This window comes from Chroicocephalus ridibundus, chromosome 1 (assembly GCF_963924245.1).
Source record: "Chroicocephalus ridibundus chromosome 1, bChrRid1.1, whole genome shotgun sequence".
Classification (NCBI taxonomy): Eukaryota; Metazoa; Chordata; class Aves; order Charadriiformes; family Laridae; genus Chroicocephalus; species Chroicocephalus ridibundus.
Window position 1 is genome coordinate 69,226,169 of NC_086284.1, and position 17,857 is coordinate 69,244,025.

General features: G+C 44.9%; 1 long non-coding RNA gene across 1 annotated transcript; it reads left to right on the forward strand.

The window, feature by feature from the left end:
* The first annotated feature begins 2,149 nt into the window (after positions 1-2,149).
* On the forward strand, positions 2,150-16,587 carry LOC134521306 (uncharacterized). The gene is made up of 3 exons (XR_010072720.1): positions 2,150-2,258; positions 9,142-9,418; positions 16,221-16,587. It is a non-coding gene; the product is annotated as an uncharacterized LOC134521306 (long non-coding RNA).
* The last annotated feature ends 1,270 nt before the right edge of the window (positions 16,588-17,857 follow it).

A 17,857-nucleotide genomic window follows, 5' to 3' on the forward strand; every position in this document is an offset into this window, starting at 1 on the left:
CTGGCTTAGAATATGAAGGTGGTAGTGTAAAATAAATAATAATTTAAAAATCTCCAGGTGTAAGCTCCTACCTAAGAGCTTCAGGTTGATTTCGTTGAAGCCTGTGTCTGGTATCTTTTGTGTTTCAAGAGGATTTCTAGAAGGAAGAAGAGCCTTTGAAGCTCTGTACTTGGGTGACTTCTCAGTGCTGGTTATTAAGAGCAAGCTTTCTTGCAGGGTCCTCTCACACAGGACCAAATCCACCCTACACCCCTAAGTCTGTTCCCCTTTGTTTCCTTTCATGGGGTCCAGACTAGAATTCTAGAAGATTTTTTTTTCCTAGGAGTGACTATAGATCAATCTAAAGGCGAGCACTTGACTATTAAGGCTCTGCTAGCATAGTCTTACTTTGTGTAAAAGCTGTTTTTCTCCTCTGCTATCATTTCATCACTCTTGGCACCTCATTTGGTTAAAAAGATGCTATTTTAATAAAAGGAAGGAATCAAAGAAGGATTTGTTTGAATTGGAAGTGGTGTCACCTTTACAGTTCGATGTCTCACTACTGACATTTCTCATTACTCTCTACCAGCTAATTTTGTTGATTTCTGGAAATTCATCATCAAGGCTTGATGCTGCTTCTCTATTTTTTTTTTAATTTTTTTTTTAAAACCCTAACTGACTACTTGGTTTCTTAATCTTGGTTTACAACTGCCAAAGTGTACTTTATAACTCTTCGAGGTGAATTCTGCAAGTCCCCTTGATGTTAGGGCATTCAGTCTCTTTAAATCCAGATATGATGGGCACTCTCTGGTTTCTCTTAGTACAGAATGTTGTACAAGCCTTGTGGAAGTTGAAGGACATTTCTGGTGTGTGTTTTTTTGTCCAGACTAAGTATTCTTTCGCCATTCCCTTACGCAGTGCTAATTTGAGATCCTTAAGATGTGTAGGAGGGTCTGCTGGAATCTAAACTGATTTAACTAATTTCTCTAAGGAACTGTAGGACACCAACAGAGAGATCAGGTTGTGGATTTATTGTTTCCCTTTCAGATGACCTGTTGTATGTAGATGCTGAGGAGAAGGATGAATACTCTTGAGTACAAATAGCGATCATTCTTTTTTGGCATGAGAAAGAAATGCAAGCGAAGCACTTCAGGATTTACCAGCGAAAGAATTTGCTTGAAATATGCCTAATGCTGTAATTTCATCCTTGGATACTGTCTGAAATAGCTTCAGTTGAAATTGTTACTGATTTTATTTTATATGTTAGACTGTGAAGCGAATACAGAGGTCTGCAGTTTCCAGAAATTGCTGCGTATTAAGTCACAGGGGTATTTTATCAAAGTCCTTGGCGTTGCATGTGACTGTCTCGCTCATCGCTGTTCTTTAGCACAGGGACCCTTTGGGGTCGGTACTGGGGAGTTCTAACTTCAGTTTCTTTTGGAGGTGGAGTTTGGTTGGGAAAGAACACGATCAGGTCAGGAGATAGTAACTGGAGCAAACACAAAGTTTACTTACAGTACAGGTATTGCAGATAACTGCAGCTCCTTCCCTCTCTGAACTCTGTGGGCTGCTCCTGCCTGAGAAAAATATAATTATGTACCTTAGTTGTAAAGAAGACAACTCGATTTCTTTTTTGTTTCCTTCCCCGCAAAGGCTGTTTATAGCCTGTGCTGAGAAATGTGGTAGACAAACGTCAAATACAGTCTATGCAGGGAGTGCAGTGGGCTATGAAGTAATGACCTTGGGAGGTAAAAGATGAGAAGTCTGTTTGAAACAGTGTATTTAGAGCGTAGGGAAAGTGGTAGAGCTCCAGTTAGAGTGGGGCTGGAAAGAGATCTCACTGAAGTAATAGAGATGAGTAAAATTAAACTTGGGAGTTTTTATGGGTTTTTGTAAATATCCTTAGATTTTGTTTTTATCATGCTTAAAAATAATAAAAATTATTCTGGGGCTGGATGTAGCAGGTTGTATATACATAAAATTCCTTTCCTTCTCTTTGTATATTAGTATAATCTCATAAAATTTTAGAAGCAGAAAATCTTGTAGAAAACATAGTTATTGAAGGTTTGCCTATGGATTCATGGTGTTGTACTTTGGAGGGGTTTTTGATCGTGACTGTTGAGTGATGCAGAACAGCTCTGTCGTATCTTACCAGCATGAGCGCACTGAGGTCACCGCAGCCATTGCTATGCTCATATTTACGTCTTTTTAAAAGGAGAAGAGAGAGGAAGAAGCCGAACTGTTTCCTACCGTACTGGCCTGTTCTGAAGGAACTTCAAGTAAGTTTTGGTCACATAATTGCACTTCTGAAGTATAAGCATGTAAGAATGTTTTTGTTGCTTACTTTCCATGGGGATTGAGAAAGGTTGCTCAAGAAAGTATCAGAGCTAGATAAATCAATTTAAAAGCTTTTGAGAATGTAAAATTCAGGGAAGTGAATATGAAACTGAAAACCAAATAGACAAAGGTGGAGGATTCCACCTGAATTCTAACCTTTCTGTACATGCTTTGTAATACATTTCAAAAGCATGTTCATATTCTTTTAAAATATGGAATATATATACGAACGCCTCACAGTACGAGTGTAATACTTTATATTTTCTTTCCTGTGTGTTTACATGACTTAGTTTAACATGTATTAAAAAAACAAACCAACAAACTAACACAAAAATAAAACAAAAACCCCCCAGTTTCCTCAGGGGTCAGTACTGGGACCAGTGCTGTTTAACATCTTTGCTGGCGACATGGACAATGGGATTGAGTGCACCCTCAGCAAGTTCGACGATGACACCAGGCTCTGTGGGGCAGTCGACATGCTGGAGGGAAGGGATGCCATCCAGAGGGACCTGGACAGGCTTGAGAGGTGTGCCCATGTGAACCTCATGAAGTTCAACCAGGCCAAGGGCAAGGTCCTGCACCTGGGTCATGGCAATCCCAAGCACAAATACAGGTTGGGCGGAGAATGGCTTGAGAACAGCCCTGAGGAGAAGGACTTGGGGGAGCTGGTGGCGAGAAGCTCAACATGAGCAGGCAGTGTGTGCTCGTAGTCCAGAAAGCCAACCGCATCCTGGTCTGCATCAAAAGAAGCTGGCTGAGTTGCTCAGCAGGGATGTCCCGACAACTCAGTTGTATTATTTTCTCTTGTCTACCTCTTGCTTGTCAGTTGTCTGCTGGGTTGGTCTTTTCTTTCATGGCCTGTCTACCTTTTTAGTCTGCATCTTACTGAATGTTCCAGGCAAGATTCTTATGCCTTGTGAAAGAGTGCCAAAGCCACAGGTGATAAGCCCCAACAGAATGGATAAATTATGTATGTCTGTGCTTAGCTCTTCGTTAGCTGAGCTTGGAGCCTTGGGATAGTGGCTGAGAGTTGCTGTTCTGTTGAAGCTGCGGGGTAGCTCTCATTGTACCTCGACAATCCTTGACTGCAACGGAGGTTTGTACAGGTATCAGAAACAGATTTTTTTTGGTTCCCTTTCTCAGATGCTTGTACTAATATTGACTGTGCACTTGACTCTTCCAAGTGTACAACCTTCTGAAACCCAAAACCTTGAACTCCAGAGCTTCAGTGAAACTTAGCGGAGAAGCAGGCATTGATTCCCAGTGGCTTCCTCTAGTGCTGCAAGTGAAAATTTAAAAACAGTTGGTTTTTTCTTTGTGCACTCAGCATTTAATTTTACTCCTTATTTTCCCTCCGTGCACAGCTGTAGAACTTGAAGCATATTGAGGAAAAGCAACTCCTTTTAAGTAATTTCCAAACCTAAGTAAAGCCTCCTGCCTTTCGAAAGGAAAAAGAAAAATAAACTTTAAACCTAATGGGGAAAATGGAATGCTTGTATTAAGAAAAAAAGATACTTGTCATAGGTAGCTGTCATCCTGATTTTGTAGAAGACGAGAGTTTATCAGTTACAGCATCTGTGCTGTGTACTTCTAGTTAGGAATAGTCAAATGTTCACAGCACAAAAATGTTCTGATAACTCCTTAAGCATGGGTCCTATGTACCTTTTCATCTGTAAAACAATAAAGATTAGGAACTATTCTGAAAACAAAAAAAGTAGTTTTCAAAAAATAACAGATAACGGAAATGGAGGCCCCACGGCATGGTCTTGTTCCTGCCAGTGAAGGGCAAAGGCTTGCAGAGATACGGACAGATTGCGTGGGTCAGCACCAGACTGTGAAGTTGGTGGTGTAGGCAAGGTGTTGACTTTTATGATTGGTGTTTGAGGCTCAAGGACTCCTAGGGAGGGATGGAGGAGGAATTTGGCTTTTATGGCTCAGGGACCCTGTGTGAGGATTGAGGGCTGTTGGGGAGAAATGGGATCCACCTCACAGTGTAGGGGAAGAGCAGCATCTTCACCAACAGGCTGGTAAACCTGGTGAGAGTTTTAAACTAAGAACGATGGGGGAAGGAGATGGCAACCTGCAATTAAGTGAACAAAACATGTGAAAGAAGTGGAAAATAAAGGATGTGGGCGTCATGGGATCAGGAGACACCTCATAAAAAATAAGATGGTGAAAGGAGGACTACACCTCAAGTGTGTGTATATGCACAAATGCTTGCAGCTTGGCCAACAGATGAAGGAACTAGAGCTGTGTGTGGTCACAGAGTGACACTGTTGGAATAACTGAGATGCGATGGGAGAGCTCACACCACTAAATTGCTGTGATGGACAACTACAGGCTCTACAGAAAAGACAGGGCAGGAAGACGAAGAGAGGAAACTGGTGCCTTACAGGTGAAAAAGTGGCTTGGGTGCTTGGTGCTTCTATAGGATGGACAACAGCCTGGTGAGACAGCATGTGAGTCAGGATCAGAGACATCACTTAGGGTGACATCATGATAAGAATGTGTTGCAGATCTCCCAACCAGAGTGAAAAAGCAGACAAAACTTTCTTTAAACAACTTGAGAAAGTCTGTATCACAGATGCTTTTTCTTGTGAGGAACTCGATCCCCCTGACATGTGATGGAGAGGGAGCATGGCAGGATCCAATTAACCTAGGAGATTTCTGGTGGGTGTCAGGGACGGCTTTCTGATACAGGTACTGGACGGGCAATTGGAGTGATGCACTGCTAGGTCTGCTGTTCACAGACAGGGAAGAACTGGCTGGAGATTGGATAATCAGTGGTAGACTCGGCTGCAGTGACCATGAAATAGTGGGGTTCGGTATCTTGATGGGGGCAAGTAGCAGACCATACAGACCATACACTTCAAGAGACCAGGTGGTGGGATCACATGTGAGGCAACTCTGAAGGTTAAAGGAGCTGAGGAAAGCTAGCAAGTCGTTAAGGACAACCTGCCAAGAATGGACTATCCCAAGAAGATTTATCAGGAGACTGGCTTGGCGAAACACGGCACTCATGACAGAGCTCCAGTGCAAAAAAGCGGTACAAGAGGGGCAGGCTACAAAGACGGGATTTAGGAACACTGCAAGGGACAGCACGGGCAATAAGAGCCGCTACTGCCACATTAGTAGAAAAAGTCTGAACAAGGAAAATGCGGGAGTGTTACTGAGTGGGGTGGGTGGATTAGTAAGAGCAGACACACAGAAGACTGAGGTACCCAGTGCTGCCTTTGTCTTGGTCTTCATCAAAAAGGTCTCCCAGGCCTCTGTGGTTAGCGAAAGGGTGGAAGGAGTGGAAGAGCTACCAGCGGTGAGGGTTGAGTCAGGAGTTACTTGAGAGAACTCCACTCAGAAGTCCATGGGACCCTACGGGTGGCATGGCAGGGTGCTGTGGGAATTGGCTAACGTCCTTGCAAGGCTGCTGTATATCCTCTTTCACGGAGTTTGAGGGGGTTCCTCAGTCACTGGAGAAAAGCAAATGTTGCACATGTCTTCAAGAATGTTCAGAAGGATGGTCCAGATTTTTTCTGGTCCTGGCAAATATTTAATCTTTACAGTTCTGATAAAAATTATAAAAGCAGATATTGAGGATGAATACTTCGCTTGTCACCGGCATTCAACAGCATTCTGGTTTGTATCAGGAATAGTGTGGTGAGCCGGACTAGGGAAGTGATCATCCCCCTGTACTCGGCACTGGTGAGGCCCCACCTCGAGTACTGCGTTCAGTTTTGGGCCCCTCGCTACAAGAGGGACATTGAGGTGTTGGAGCGTGTCCAGAGAAGGGCTACAAAGCTGGTGAGGGGTCTGGAGGACAAACCTTATGAAGAACGACTGAGGGAGCTGGGGTTGTTTAGCCTGGAGAAGAGGAGGCTGAGGGGAGACCTTATCACCCTCTACAACTACCTGAAAGGAGGTTGTAGAGAGATGGGGGCTGACCTCTTCTCCCTGGTGACAAGTGATAGGACGAGGGGAAACGGGTTCAAGTTACGTCAGGGGAGGTTTAGATTAGATATTAGGAAACATTTTTTCACTGAAAGGGTTATTAAACATTGGAATAGGCTGCCCAGGGAGGTGGTGGATTCACCATCCCTGGAGGTGTTTAAAAAAAGGGTAGATGGGGCACTGAGGGACATGGTTTAGAAGTGGCTCTTGTCAGGGTAGGCTAAAGGTTGGACTCGATGATCTTAAAGGTCCCTTCCAACCTCAACAATTCTATGATTCTATAAACATTAATACCGTGCTGACTCTGAGGAAAGATTCTTTCGTAAAATTAAAGAAATTCAGGGGGACGTACATAGGAGGAATCTTAAAGGTCCCTCAGTTCTCCTTCCTTCTGCAGAGTTTCCAAATATGTAACATTAGAAGGGCTCAGCAATGCAGTTGCTACAGACCTGAGTTGTCCCGGTGACATCCCGTGCTGTTTTGTTACGGAGAACAAGGAAGCCAATAATGACCAAATGAAGAGTTTGGAGGAAATCAGCTCTGCAGCTGAAACGATGTCTCAGCGTGTCAGTAACACACAGATTGGTTCCACGGCCTCACAGATGGGACAGAAGGCTTTACACGAAGACCATATGTGCACTAAAGAGATAATGTAATGACCTCTCTGCTATGGCTTTGGCTTAAGGTGTTACTGCTCTCAGCTGCCCAACTACCTTCGTCCCTACACTGTTCCCTTTTTGTTGAACTGTTCCCCTGTGTGATTTCTAGAACAGAAGCTAGTCTGTGAAAAAGTCTTTACTGTAAATAGATTTTTTTAAACCATAATAATTTCCGAGGGCCTGGGTTTATGGTTAACTGAAGCATCCCGTTGTTCTGCAGAAAGGGTGGAAAAAGTCAGGCAGGGCTGAATGGTAGGTGGTAATTACATATTTCTTAGCAGAAGTGCATGCACACTCTCATGTGTAGCCTATGCGGACCAAAATATTGCTGTCTGAATTAGTTCCTTCACTTCGTGTCACCTCAGGATGCTTCCAAGACCCTGCCACTGAGCATTCTGGGGCTTGTATCAGCTGAGCGACCGGACTCCCTCTTAAATGAAATGTTTTCTACATCACCGTGAGAAAATTCAACATGTGTTAGAATGTTAAATGCTATTCCTTCGCTGCATTATTTCTGTGGGGATTAAACCCTACATTAGAACAGTGCAATGCTGTTTTCCTCTTGTTTTCAGATACCGTTCTGCTCTGTACCCAGCCTACTGTCCATTATTACTCTTCCTCTGCTTCTAAAACAGCATCTTGCTTTCAAAGTCGGCATTGGAAATAATTCACAATATGGAATATTGCCTTCTCCTAAAACAAGATAATAATTGTTGTGGCTAACTGCAGGTTGGGGTTGACACAAATAAACCCTTAAACAAATAATATGTTCCTGTTATGCATGCGAGATAAATACGCATTGGACAAAAATTGTCATGTGCGTGCAAATAAAATGCGGCTTTTGCTGCTATTGCTTGTTCAGACATAAGAGATTGTTTTGTCACAACTTTCCCATGTCTGATTTCTGAGGATCTCAGAGCTAAAACAATTTTCAGAACTGGAAACTGAACAGACTTTACCCCTTTTTGATTGCTCTTATCTCCGTGGTGTTAGCTGCGACTGTAGGGGTGCAAAGTGATAGAGAAGATTGGTGTGAAAATCCCCACTCATGTGTTGCAATCTTTGGTGTGCATATTAATCTGCACAAGAGGTATTCTGGCTTCTCTTTGAATTTTAATATACAGCTTTTTATAATTAATTGTTTAATTCAGTGTGGATGCAATCACATTTAAAATGATCCTATACTCTGTCGTTGCTCTTTGTGCATTACTGTATTGTGTAATTCTTTTTTTTAGTCTCCTTGTTATAAGAACCTTTTAATTTGCTCTGGGATTTCTTGGGCAGGCAGTACCTCTGCTGTAGTTGCAAAGAAGTTTGTCTGGGGGTTGAGTTCGTCATCCTGCTCACAGAAACCCCGGCTGCGAGACTTTGTGCCGGGAATCCCGGCAGGGAGCAGGGAAGGCGCCAGCCACCTCCGAGACTGCAGGCTTTGCTAGAGCTAATGCTTCGCTCTTAGGCTAACGAAAGGATTATGAAGCACGGTTAGGCTCTCTGGATGGTGGTGTGCCCCACGCAGGGCTCGTGTGGCTGCTTGTAGCCTGAACCTGTGGGATGTGTGTAGCCTCCTGTGGGATGCGGGATGCGGAAGAGCAGCCGGTGCCTGCAGCCTGCCTGGCTTCTGCACTTCTTCCTCCCCACTGGGGCTGCGGGGCCCTTTGCCTCTTGGCTTAGTTCACTATTCCTTTAAGCTCTTTTAAGAAGAGCTGTAATATTTACCGAGATAAAAATAAAATGACAGATGGGCGGGGAATGATAACAGCGCTGTGGGTTTGTGCACATGACAACTATTCCGCAACGAAGACCTTGGTTTCATGCTACACTAAGGGCGCTTTTATCTCATTATTACTTGCTGCTGCCCTGAACCTGGTTTTGGTAAAGTTATCCATTAGAGGGAGCTACAGAGCAATTTATTAGTAGATCAGGTTTAAGGCATCGTTTTTAAACATGCTAAATACATATACAGAAAAATAATACATCGATGATACATTCAGAAATGGCTCTGAGCTTTCATCCTTATTATGGTGAATTACTTTTAGCCCTACTAGGACTGTTTTCCTCACCACTGTATCCGAGTCCTCTGTTTTAAAGCACTTGTTTATTTTCTTTGACACCCCTCCCTGCTGTGCAGTTATCCCATTCCCATAGCACGTGTATTATTTACAAGGATGCTTAAAATATTTATGTAATCTCCAAAAAAAATAATCGCTCTTTTGTTCCCTAGGTCGTTACTTCTCTCATCTTGATAAAAAAAAAAAAAACAACAAAAAACCACGCTAAGGGAATTTCAGCGGAAGCCTGCCCTTCCCGTGGCGGTATTGAAGAGCGGGGCTGTACTGGAAACCACCAAACGCCAGCCTGCTGTGCTGGGGATAAGCTCTGTAGGCGCAAAGAGGATTGAAGTACAGTCCGCAGCGGCTGGAGCACACAGCAGAGGGGCAGCCTCTGGCTGATGAGAGGGTTTAAAACCTCGGGCCCGTTGACCGCCAGGAGCTGAGAAGGTAAAGCAAGGCCACGAGCACTCCCCACAAGTCCAGCTCGTGCAGCACGTGGGGCTGGTCCCTGCTGCTTCTGCAAACGATGCTGGAGTGGGTCCAGGGAAGGGCAACGAAGCTGGTGAGGGGTCTGGAGACTAAGTCTTATGAGGAGCATCTGAGGGAGCTGGGGCTGTTCAGCCTGGAGAAAAGGAGGCTGAGGAGAGACCTTATCGCTCTCTGCAACTACCTGAAAGGAGGTTGTAGCGAGGTGGGGGTCGGTCTCTTCTCCCAAGTAACAAGCAATATGACAAGAGGAAACGGCCTCAAATTGCACCAGGGGAGGCTTAGATTAGATATTAGGAAAAATTTTCACACTGAAAAGGTTATTAAGCATGGGAACAGGCTGCTCAGGGAAGTGGTTGAGGCACCATCCCTGGAGGTATTTAAAAGCTGGGTAGACACAGTGCTTAGAGATATGGTTTAGTGATGGTTTTTATCAGAGTTAGGTTGATGGTTGGACTCGATGATCTGAAAGGTCCCTTCCAACCTAGGCGATTCTGTGATTCTATGATTCTATGTATAGCAATTAATATTTTCTCTTGGCATGATAATGTGAATGAAAGACCCTGGCACAGCTTCTCGCCTCTAGGCTCACGCAGGGGAGGGGGCTGCGTGATCCACGGTCACCCAGTAATGCACCAGAGGGAACCAATGAGATGGAAAAGATGCACACGAGAAGCCAAATTTTAGACTCAGATTAAGCTTCCCCGCGTCTGAGCAGAGAGGGGGCAGCCTCCAAGCTGAAAAGCTGAAAACACAAGTCCAGGCGTGGCTGGTGCTGCTGTAGGAAATGTGTCTGCAAGGCGGCGGTACCGCCGGCCTGACTCACCCCAGTTTAGGATGTTTCCACTTCCAGCATTGACGGCACTTTCTTGGCTATTGATGAGCAGGAAGAAAGCGCCTTTGCTCCAAGGCACTGCCTTCAGATGCAGCCTGCTCATCTGCAGTCAATTTTCCCCTTGAAATCCTCAGGAATTTTGCCCGAGTGAGGCGGCCGTGCCCTACTTGACTTACTGAGGCAAAAGCTGTTTACAGAGATAAAATACAAACAAGTCCTAAAACTTCTGTCCTTCATTATTTTACGTTGGCTCGCTGTGGTCTGGGCAAGCTCCAGCATTTTTTCTCACTGCCCTCATTACTCCAGGCAGCGATGAAACTGGATAAGCCAAACGACCAACTTGGCCTGGACATGGTTATAATGTCGTTGGAAGCAGGGGGAAACACAAACGCACCGCCTTAGCCATGGGAATCTGAAACTCTCCTGCTTCATTTACAGTAAAAATCAATCAGAAATCCTTAATTCCCTCACTTTCAGACCTCTCTAGTGCACATCCACACTAAGGCATCGCACAAAACATCAGGAGAAAGAAGTCAGAAGACTTTCCTAATTTGACCTTTCAGACCCGTCAGTGAGAAATCCTTTGAAATTTAACTTCCTACTAAAGAAACCCAGGTAAAGCTGTCAGGACATTTTAATTGTATTAAAATGGTCACCAAAGGCTGTCACATCACTTGAAAGCAAATGCTACTTTTGAGTCATGATCTCCTGCTGCAAGATAAGCTGGCAAAATAAGTGTGATAAATGATCTCAGGCGGGACCGCTGCCATAGCCTTCATTGTGCTTTTGAAGCAGCAAGGAAGGATTCAAATACCTATGCATTTACAACAGAACTGGAATAATTTATCTACTCTGGTTTATGTCGGCATGTTTATGTCCAAATAGCTGAAGATTCCAGTTTTGCTGATAAATAATACAGAAAAGAATTAAACCACCGCCGCTGGCTTGCAAAAGCATAGCTTACATTGCTTTGCAGCAGCGGCAGGATGTATTCTTTACCCTTAATGTAAACAAAAAGATAGGATCCCAAGCGTCGGGGGAGCGCTGCCGGGGTGCGAGGGCAGCTGGGTGCTGCAGACCCGCTGCTCCCCGGCCAGGCTGGAGCCTCCTCCGGCCGCCGGAGTCTTTGATGGCTGTTGGCCTGGGCTGTCTCCCATCCAGATTTCTTAAAACCGGCTATTTTATTGTTTGGATATAAACGGGTTGCTGATTAGATGCAAGTGGGTTTGTTTAATTAAAAAAAAAAATAAAATACGCCAGCTAATTGAGTTAAAACTATGTGGTTTATGGGAGAAAATGCCAGAGTTAATTATGGTTACCATCTGTTTCATCAAAACACTCTTTCGCTTTGAATACCCCTATTGTCGGTGCTGGTTTTAATATCTTTCTGAAATTCATTCCAGTGAGGAGGTACTTTAAAATTACATTAGGTTGCTCCCCATAATCTCTAGCAGACAACAGAGTGGTGGTGTCTGCAGTGACCTTATGGTGCTCTGTCTTTTAAAGGAAATAACTGCTGTGGCTTTAATCACTGCAAGCTCACTTGTGTGTGCAGGAGGCTTGCATGATTTTTTCCAGGGATTTATTCCAGGGATTTATTCAATTATTTGTGTACGTGTTTCTGTATGAGGCAAATTGCAAACATGAATGGCATTCTTTTCCCCAGTATCTCCTTACCACTACCTGACCGCGATTTAATTCCTGCAGTGTTAATTATCAAAAAAAGTCATGAAGAAAACACCTCTCCCCGTGGTACTTACACACACACACACACACACGTATGTGCACACGCCTTGCTCTTAAGAGCTATGTCGCAATATACGAGTTAGCTATCTCGGGAGCCTCGCAATACCCTTGTATGATGCAGCCGGGAGGAACTGGGTGACTGGACACGGCACAAGCTTTTTTCCCATGAACTTGTTTGCAGAGCGGGGCCGTTTATTGCACAGGCTCCCGCTGTGCTGCTGGGCTGTCTGCGTTCACTGGGGGATGCTAGCACAAATACCAGTTCCTGCCTAGTTTCCAAGAGGGTTGTGAGGTATTCGAAATTAATTCGAAGAGTTGTCAGCTCGTTGCCATCTCATCCTAGGACATGTGGTAGCACATTCCTCCATGACTTGTGTGAACGCTTTTTTTTTTTATTTTTTTTTTAAATTGTCTTTTAAACTGGGTCATCGAGCATTAATAGTTAGCAGTAAATTTTGATTTTGTGAGATCGGTTGAAGAAGAGGTGTGACAACAAGTAGCTGGGACAAGGAACAAGTAGTTGGGCGTGCAGGAGGGTAGGTAGTGTGTACACAGACATTTTCTTGAGCCAGCTTCACATTGAGACAGAGGAGGACCATGTTAGGGGCCCTTTCTGCAGCGCCATATGCTGCAGAACTGTTACCGTATATTGCTATCAGTATATTGCTATCAGTAAACAGAAGAGGTCAGAACTGGTGCTCGGTGGTAGAAGCAAGGTGGCTGCGAAGCTGGCAACAGGAAAACAAAAAACAATACCTTCTTTTAACAGCCCATCTGTCGTCTTCTATGCACATTCTCCGAAACATTCATTTGGCTGGCAAACGAGAAAGTATCACTGACCGAATGTTTGTAATTTCCGAGGCTCAAAGGAACATATGAATTCATGTGTACTGAATCCTATGAATTCAAGGAAAATTCAACGGAGATTTAATCTGCTTCTGGAAGGAAAAATTCTTCACTCTGCCTGCTTCAGAGAGAAACAAAAACATCCACTATTATTCTTAGTAAGAGGACTGTACCACTACCGCTCAACATAGTGAAATAACAACTCCTTGAAAATCTTGCTGCTCTTACATCTTGGATAAATACTAACCTAATGGGAGTGATACAGAATTAGGCAATAAGATTATAGAGAGAGATTGTTCCTGAATCAGTCCATTAGGATTAACCAGGCTTTGTTCCATGGCAACTTAGCTAAGAATAATCACGACTGCAAATAGTGCTGTTCCAGTTTCTTGGGTGGAGCACAGAGGGAAATCGCTGCTCTCCACATGCAATTGTTAAATGTGTTTGGCGGCTCTTAAATGTCACTGTGGCCGTGCTTCAGCACTTGAGTTAGAGTTGTTATTTTTGCCATCGTATGTGATGCATAAGGAGTTCGAACCCCTGCAGGTGAGCTGAGTTCATAAGGTCCTTGGATTTTCAGATTATTTTTGGTAGGACATGATTTCTGACATGAGCAGTTAAGGCTGATGGTATTGTCTCTGCCACCTGCCCTGAGTCACCGGCAGCACACGAGGCGTGCATGGAGTATGTGAGAGATGTGGGCTGGCGCGGTCAGGCTGGCACATTGGTGGGTCCTGATGATAAACCGGTTCTCAGGAATGTGGATCTCTGGTGGAGGAGAAGTTCAAAACACCTTCTCTGTTCATTCGCGCTGCAGTACACGCACACCCAAGTCCCATCCTGGGTACAGCTGAGGTAGGCCCAAGGAAAGGAAGCATTACCTGTGAGCAATTTGATTATATTGATTTTGTCAAGGAAGAATCTTGAGAATCTTTGAAGAATCATAAATCTTGCATTTCTTTATATTACTTGTTTTTATTATTTTACTGTATACTCCCACTACCTTACATTGCAATATATTGTTATTCTAAATGCCTCTGCCTGTCTAATCTGTGCTTGGAAGCTACAGTGCTTTCTTAATACGCCAATCTAAGTTAGCATGAATCATTTTATGTATTTGATTATGGTGGCATAGTCACTTAAACAACGATGACGAGCATGAACTACCTAACTTCAGGCAACACCAAACTTTGGATAGCATTTATTTCTGTATGCAAAACCCCACCAAAAACACTCTGGTAGGAAAACCCCCCCATATTTATTGTCTTATGGCTTAATGTGTATTTCCAAACGGTCTCTTATTTCTCATAAAACCATCTGAGGTCCTAAAAAAAGGTTTGTGCAGGGTCTCACTGGGGTAGGTCTATGCATGTGGGGCACTTCCCTGCCTCTCCTCCCCACACCCTTTCCCAGAGCTGTTAATCCGACAGGCAGCCGGCAGCCTCTGTCTTTGGGGGGGTCTGGCTGATGCTGAGAGCAGATGAGATCTAGTTTAGCTTTAGCTGCCCAGCCTGAGCCTGTTGTCCATGTTCCTCCATCAGTTGGTGGAGAGTGGTGGGTACCACCAGGGGATAGCTCGGGTGCTCTTGGGGCAGGCCTTGGGGATGGGGGGCTGCCTCCTCCCCAAAACTCTGCGCTCCTTCCCCCAGCTGCAAAAGCCAAGATCTGACCCAAATGTGTAAAGAAGTAGTGAGACGATTGCCAGCCACAGTGATCCAAACACAGATTTGTCAAAATAAAGCACTGCTTATTCATCCAAAGGGAGGTGGAGTGCCAAGGAGGGGATGAATGGAGTGAAGCCCATGTACACATTTCCCCATTAACTTTAGTCACTCCTATTAAGCTTTGGCAAGGTGCTTTTGGTTCAGTTGCTCTTATTCTTGAGTTCGAGGAGTTACCCTTTATTACGGGTGTTTCTCGCAGGGGGTCAACACCAGGTGGTGGTGTCAATTCCCTTGACACACACACACACGCACACACACACACACGGCCTCCACCTGGCTCCTTTGGCAGGCCAGCATCTTTCAGGTTTGGGTCTCCTCTTTTTTCCTAGCTCCAGATCTGTTTTCCCACCACCTAGGCACTCCCCAGGGCATTCCCCAGCTCACAGCATCCCTGCTGCTTCGCAACGGACTCCTGGTATTAGCTGAGCTCCACCTTGCTTTACCATCAGCCTTTCCCATTTTTTTCCCCTCCAATAACTCACCTCTGATTTAACTCCTTACAGCCAGGTGGATAATGGCAAGCTCATAAAAATTACAGCGTCTTTACAACATAATATTCGTACCAGCCACATTTACCACATGGTGCTCAAACTTTTCAAACATACAGTTTCATTGAAGGTAATTCTGGAGTCTGTTTACTTTTAAAATAACTGCAAAATATGAACATACGATTTGTGCTTGTGGTTGTGTACAGCCCTGTGTGCTTTTGGGAATGCAGGGACTCTACCTTCAAAGGATGTGGCTGTGTAGAAAACATCTGTGAATCTTGTGGAGACATGACAGACCGTCTTTCTGGGGTGTGTCACTTGGAAACTCTTACGGAAGTTTGCAGAAAGCCCGTCTCACTGATTGCAGTCTTCAGGCTATAGAGGATTACCCACGCAAAGCCGACCTGCCGCACGCACACGCTATGTGTTGGGCACAGGCGCAGGTTACGTCGAAGGGCCTGTCCCATGTGAGGCTTCCCACAGGTGGTGTAGTTAGCTCTAAGAGTGGTACATGTGTGGTCATGATACTGAAGTTCCCACTTTCCATCAGATTTGCTTGTCCTGGTAGGAGCGTTGTTATGTGCCATGCTTTTCACAAATCATAGGATGATTTGGGTCAGAAGGGACCTTAAAGACCATCTAGTTCCAACCCCCTGCCCTGGGCAGGGACACCTCCCACTAGACCAGGTTGCTCAAAGCCCCATCCAGCCTGGCCTTGAACACTTCCAGGGATGGGGCATCCACAGCTTCTCTGGGCAACCTGTTCCAGTGCCTCACCACCCTCACAGGAAAGAATTTCTTCCTCATATCTAATCTAAATCTCCCCTCTTTCAGTTTAAAACTGTTACCCCTTGTCCTATCGCTCCACTCCCTGATAAGGAGTCTCTCCCCATCTCTCCTATAGGTCCCCTTTAAGGGGAAGGCTGCTATAAGGTCTCCCTGGAGCTTTCTCTTCCCCAGGCTGAACAACCCCAGCTCTCTCAGCCTGTCTTCACAGGAGAGGTGCTCCAGCCCTCTCATCATCTTCTTGGCCCTCCTCTTCCATGAGAGGGAATATACATTGGTTACCAGCTGTGTCTTGACTCCATTCCCCGCCCCTATACTGTGTCCTTGTGTCTATACAGGCTTCTCAGGATGTCTGCCGAACCAGCCAGTTGAGGCTGAAATACTTTTCAAGACACTGGTTTAGGAAATATGTATGCAGGAACAACAAAGGAGACAACGCGACCTCTGGTGTCCTTTGGCTGGAAGATTAAATGAAGTTTGCCAGCAGGAGAGAGGAGCACATGCTCTGCAGGCCACTGCTGGTGCATGGGGCAGCGCTCCGGGGCCGGCCACAAGCCACAAGGGACAGGGCTCTCTGCTTCAAACACACAGCCCTGGGTAGCTCACACTCACAGCACCGGGGTAAAACCGCGGCGTCTGCCACAAAGTACCCTCCATGCCCACCAGCTGCTGAATACCCCCCCTCAGCAGGAGCTAGGACTGTCCTCATGCTGATTGCCAAGAGCATTTGTTGCTCTTCATATTCTTTTTTTTTAATGTTTTTTTAATTTTTAGACAACAATAACACACACGTCCCTTCCCTAAATTACAAGAATTTATTCAATGCTTCATGCTTTTTTTGCCAAGCTCGTAAAGAAAGCCTCCTTTTTAATGCTTTGCAGGAGAGTGCTGATACTTCTTCCAGAACTGATTTAATCTGTATACATTGAAGTTTGATATCCTGCAGATGTTTGGCTAAAATCTAATAAAACAGACAGAGTGACCCACCATGGGAATTTTATCATAATGCTCCCGAGGAAAAAAAATGTTCATCCCAAGGGATGTGTCATAGGTCAAACAAGAACTGTCATACCTCCTCCTTGTTTTGAAAACACCCATCATCTTTACTTTTATTTACAGCAAATATATAAAAGCTTTTTGTCAGCAATTTGTCTTTCTATTTATATGCTGGTACGGTAACTAATTATTACAAGTTCCACACGCTGCTAATCTTGCCATAATGGTATTTCTAGTATGACAACTTTCATCTGCTGACTAAACAAGCACAGTCTTGCCTTTTTTCAGCATGGCCGCGAGTCAAAAACAAGTTACTGGGATTTGAGGATCCTGGGGCTCGCCTCTACGCGGGTTTTGCATCAGTGCAATTAGACAAGTTTAAGTCAAAGCAGTGCAGCCCCCAAGCATGGGTGAAACTGCACGCTTGTTAAAGTGCTTATCTCAGCACAGCTCATCTGAATAAATTCGGTGTAACAAGGAATCCACGCTGGAAGAGCTGCCCTGGAGTACATGGACCGGCTGTCCTGGTGTGGATGAGAGTCCCACAATGTCCACCACTGTGCCAGTGTTCCCAGGACATTTTTTTTTCTGATAATATAGATGTGAGATTTTAGAAAGAGCTCATGGGACATGAAAGTTGCCATCATGCTGTTCACCAAGAACATCAGATTTTTCCCTCCGCCTCCTTTCAGAACTGGGAATTAGGGGCCTGGACTCTGAGCCCACGATTGGTTATAGGGAACAGCAACACAGGGAACGTCCACCTTTCATGTCACCTCACACCAAATGACTAGGTGCAGGAAACACACTTTTTGCCACGTGCCCCAGCGCAGCAAACGTTCTTCTGACACAGAGGCTCATACAAGAGGCTCCTCATGCTGAAACCTCACCACAGGACCAGACTCAGGGTAGCAGGGTAGTTGTCCTCTACCACATGCTCTACTGCATATGACGCATCTCCTGTACCGTGGGGGTTTTG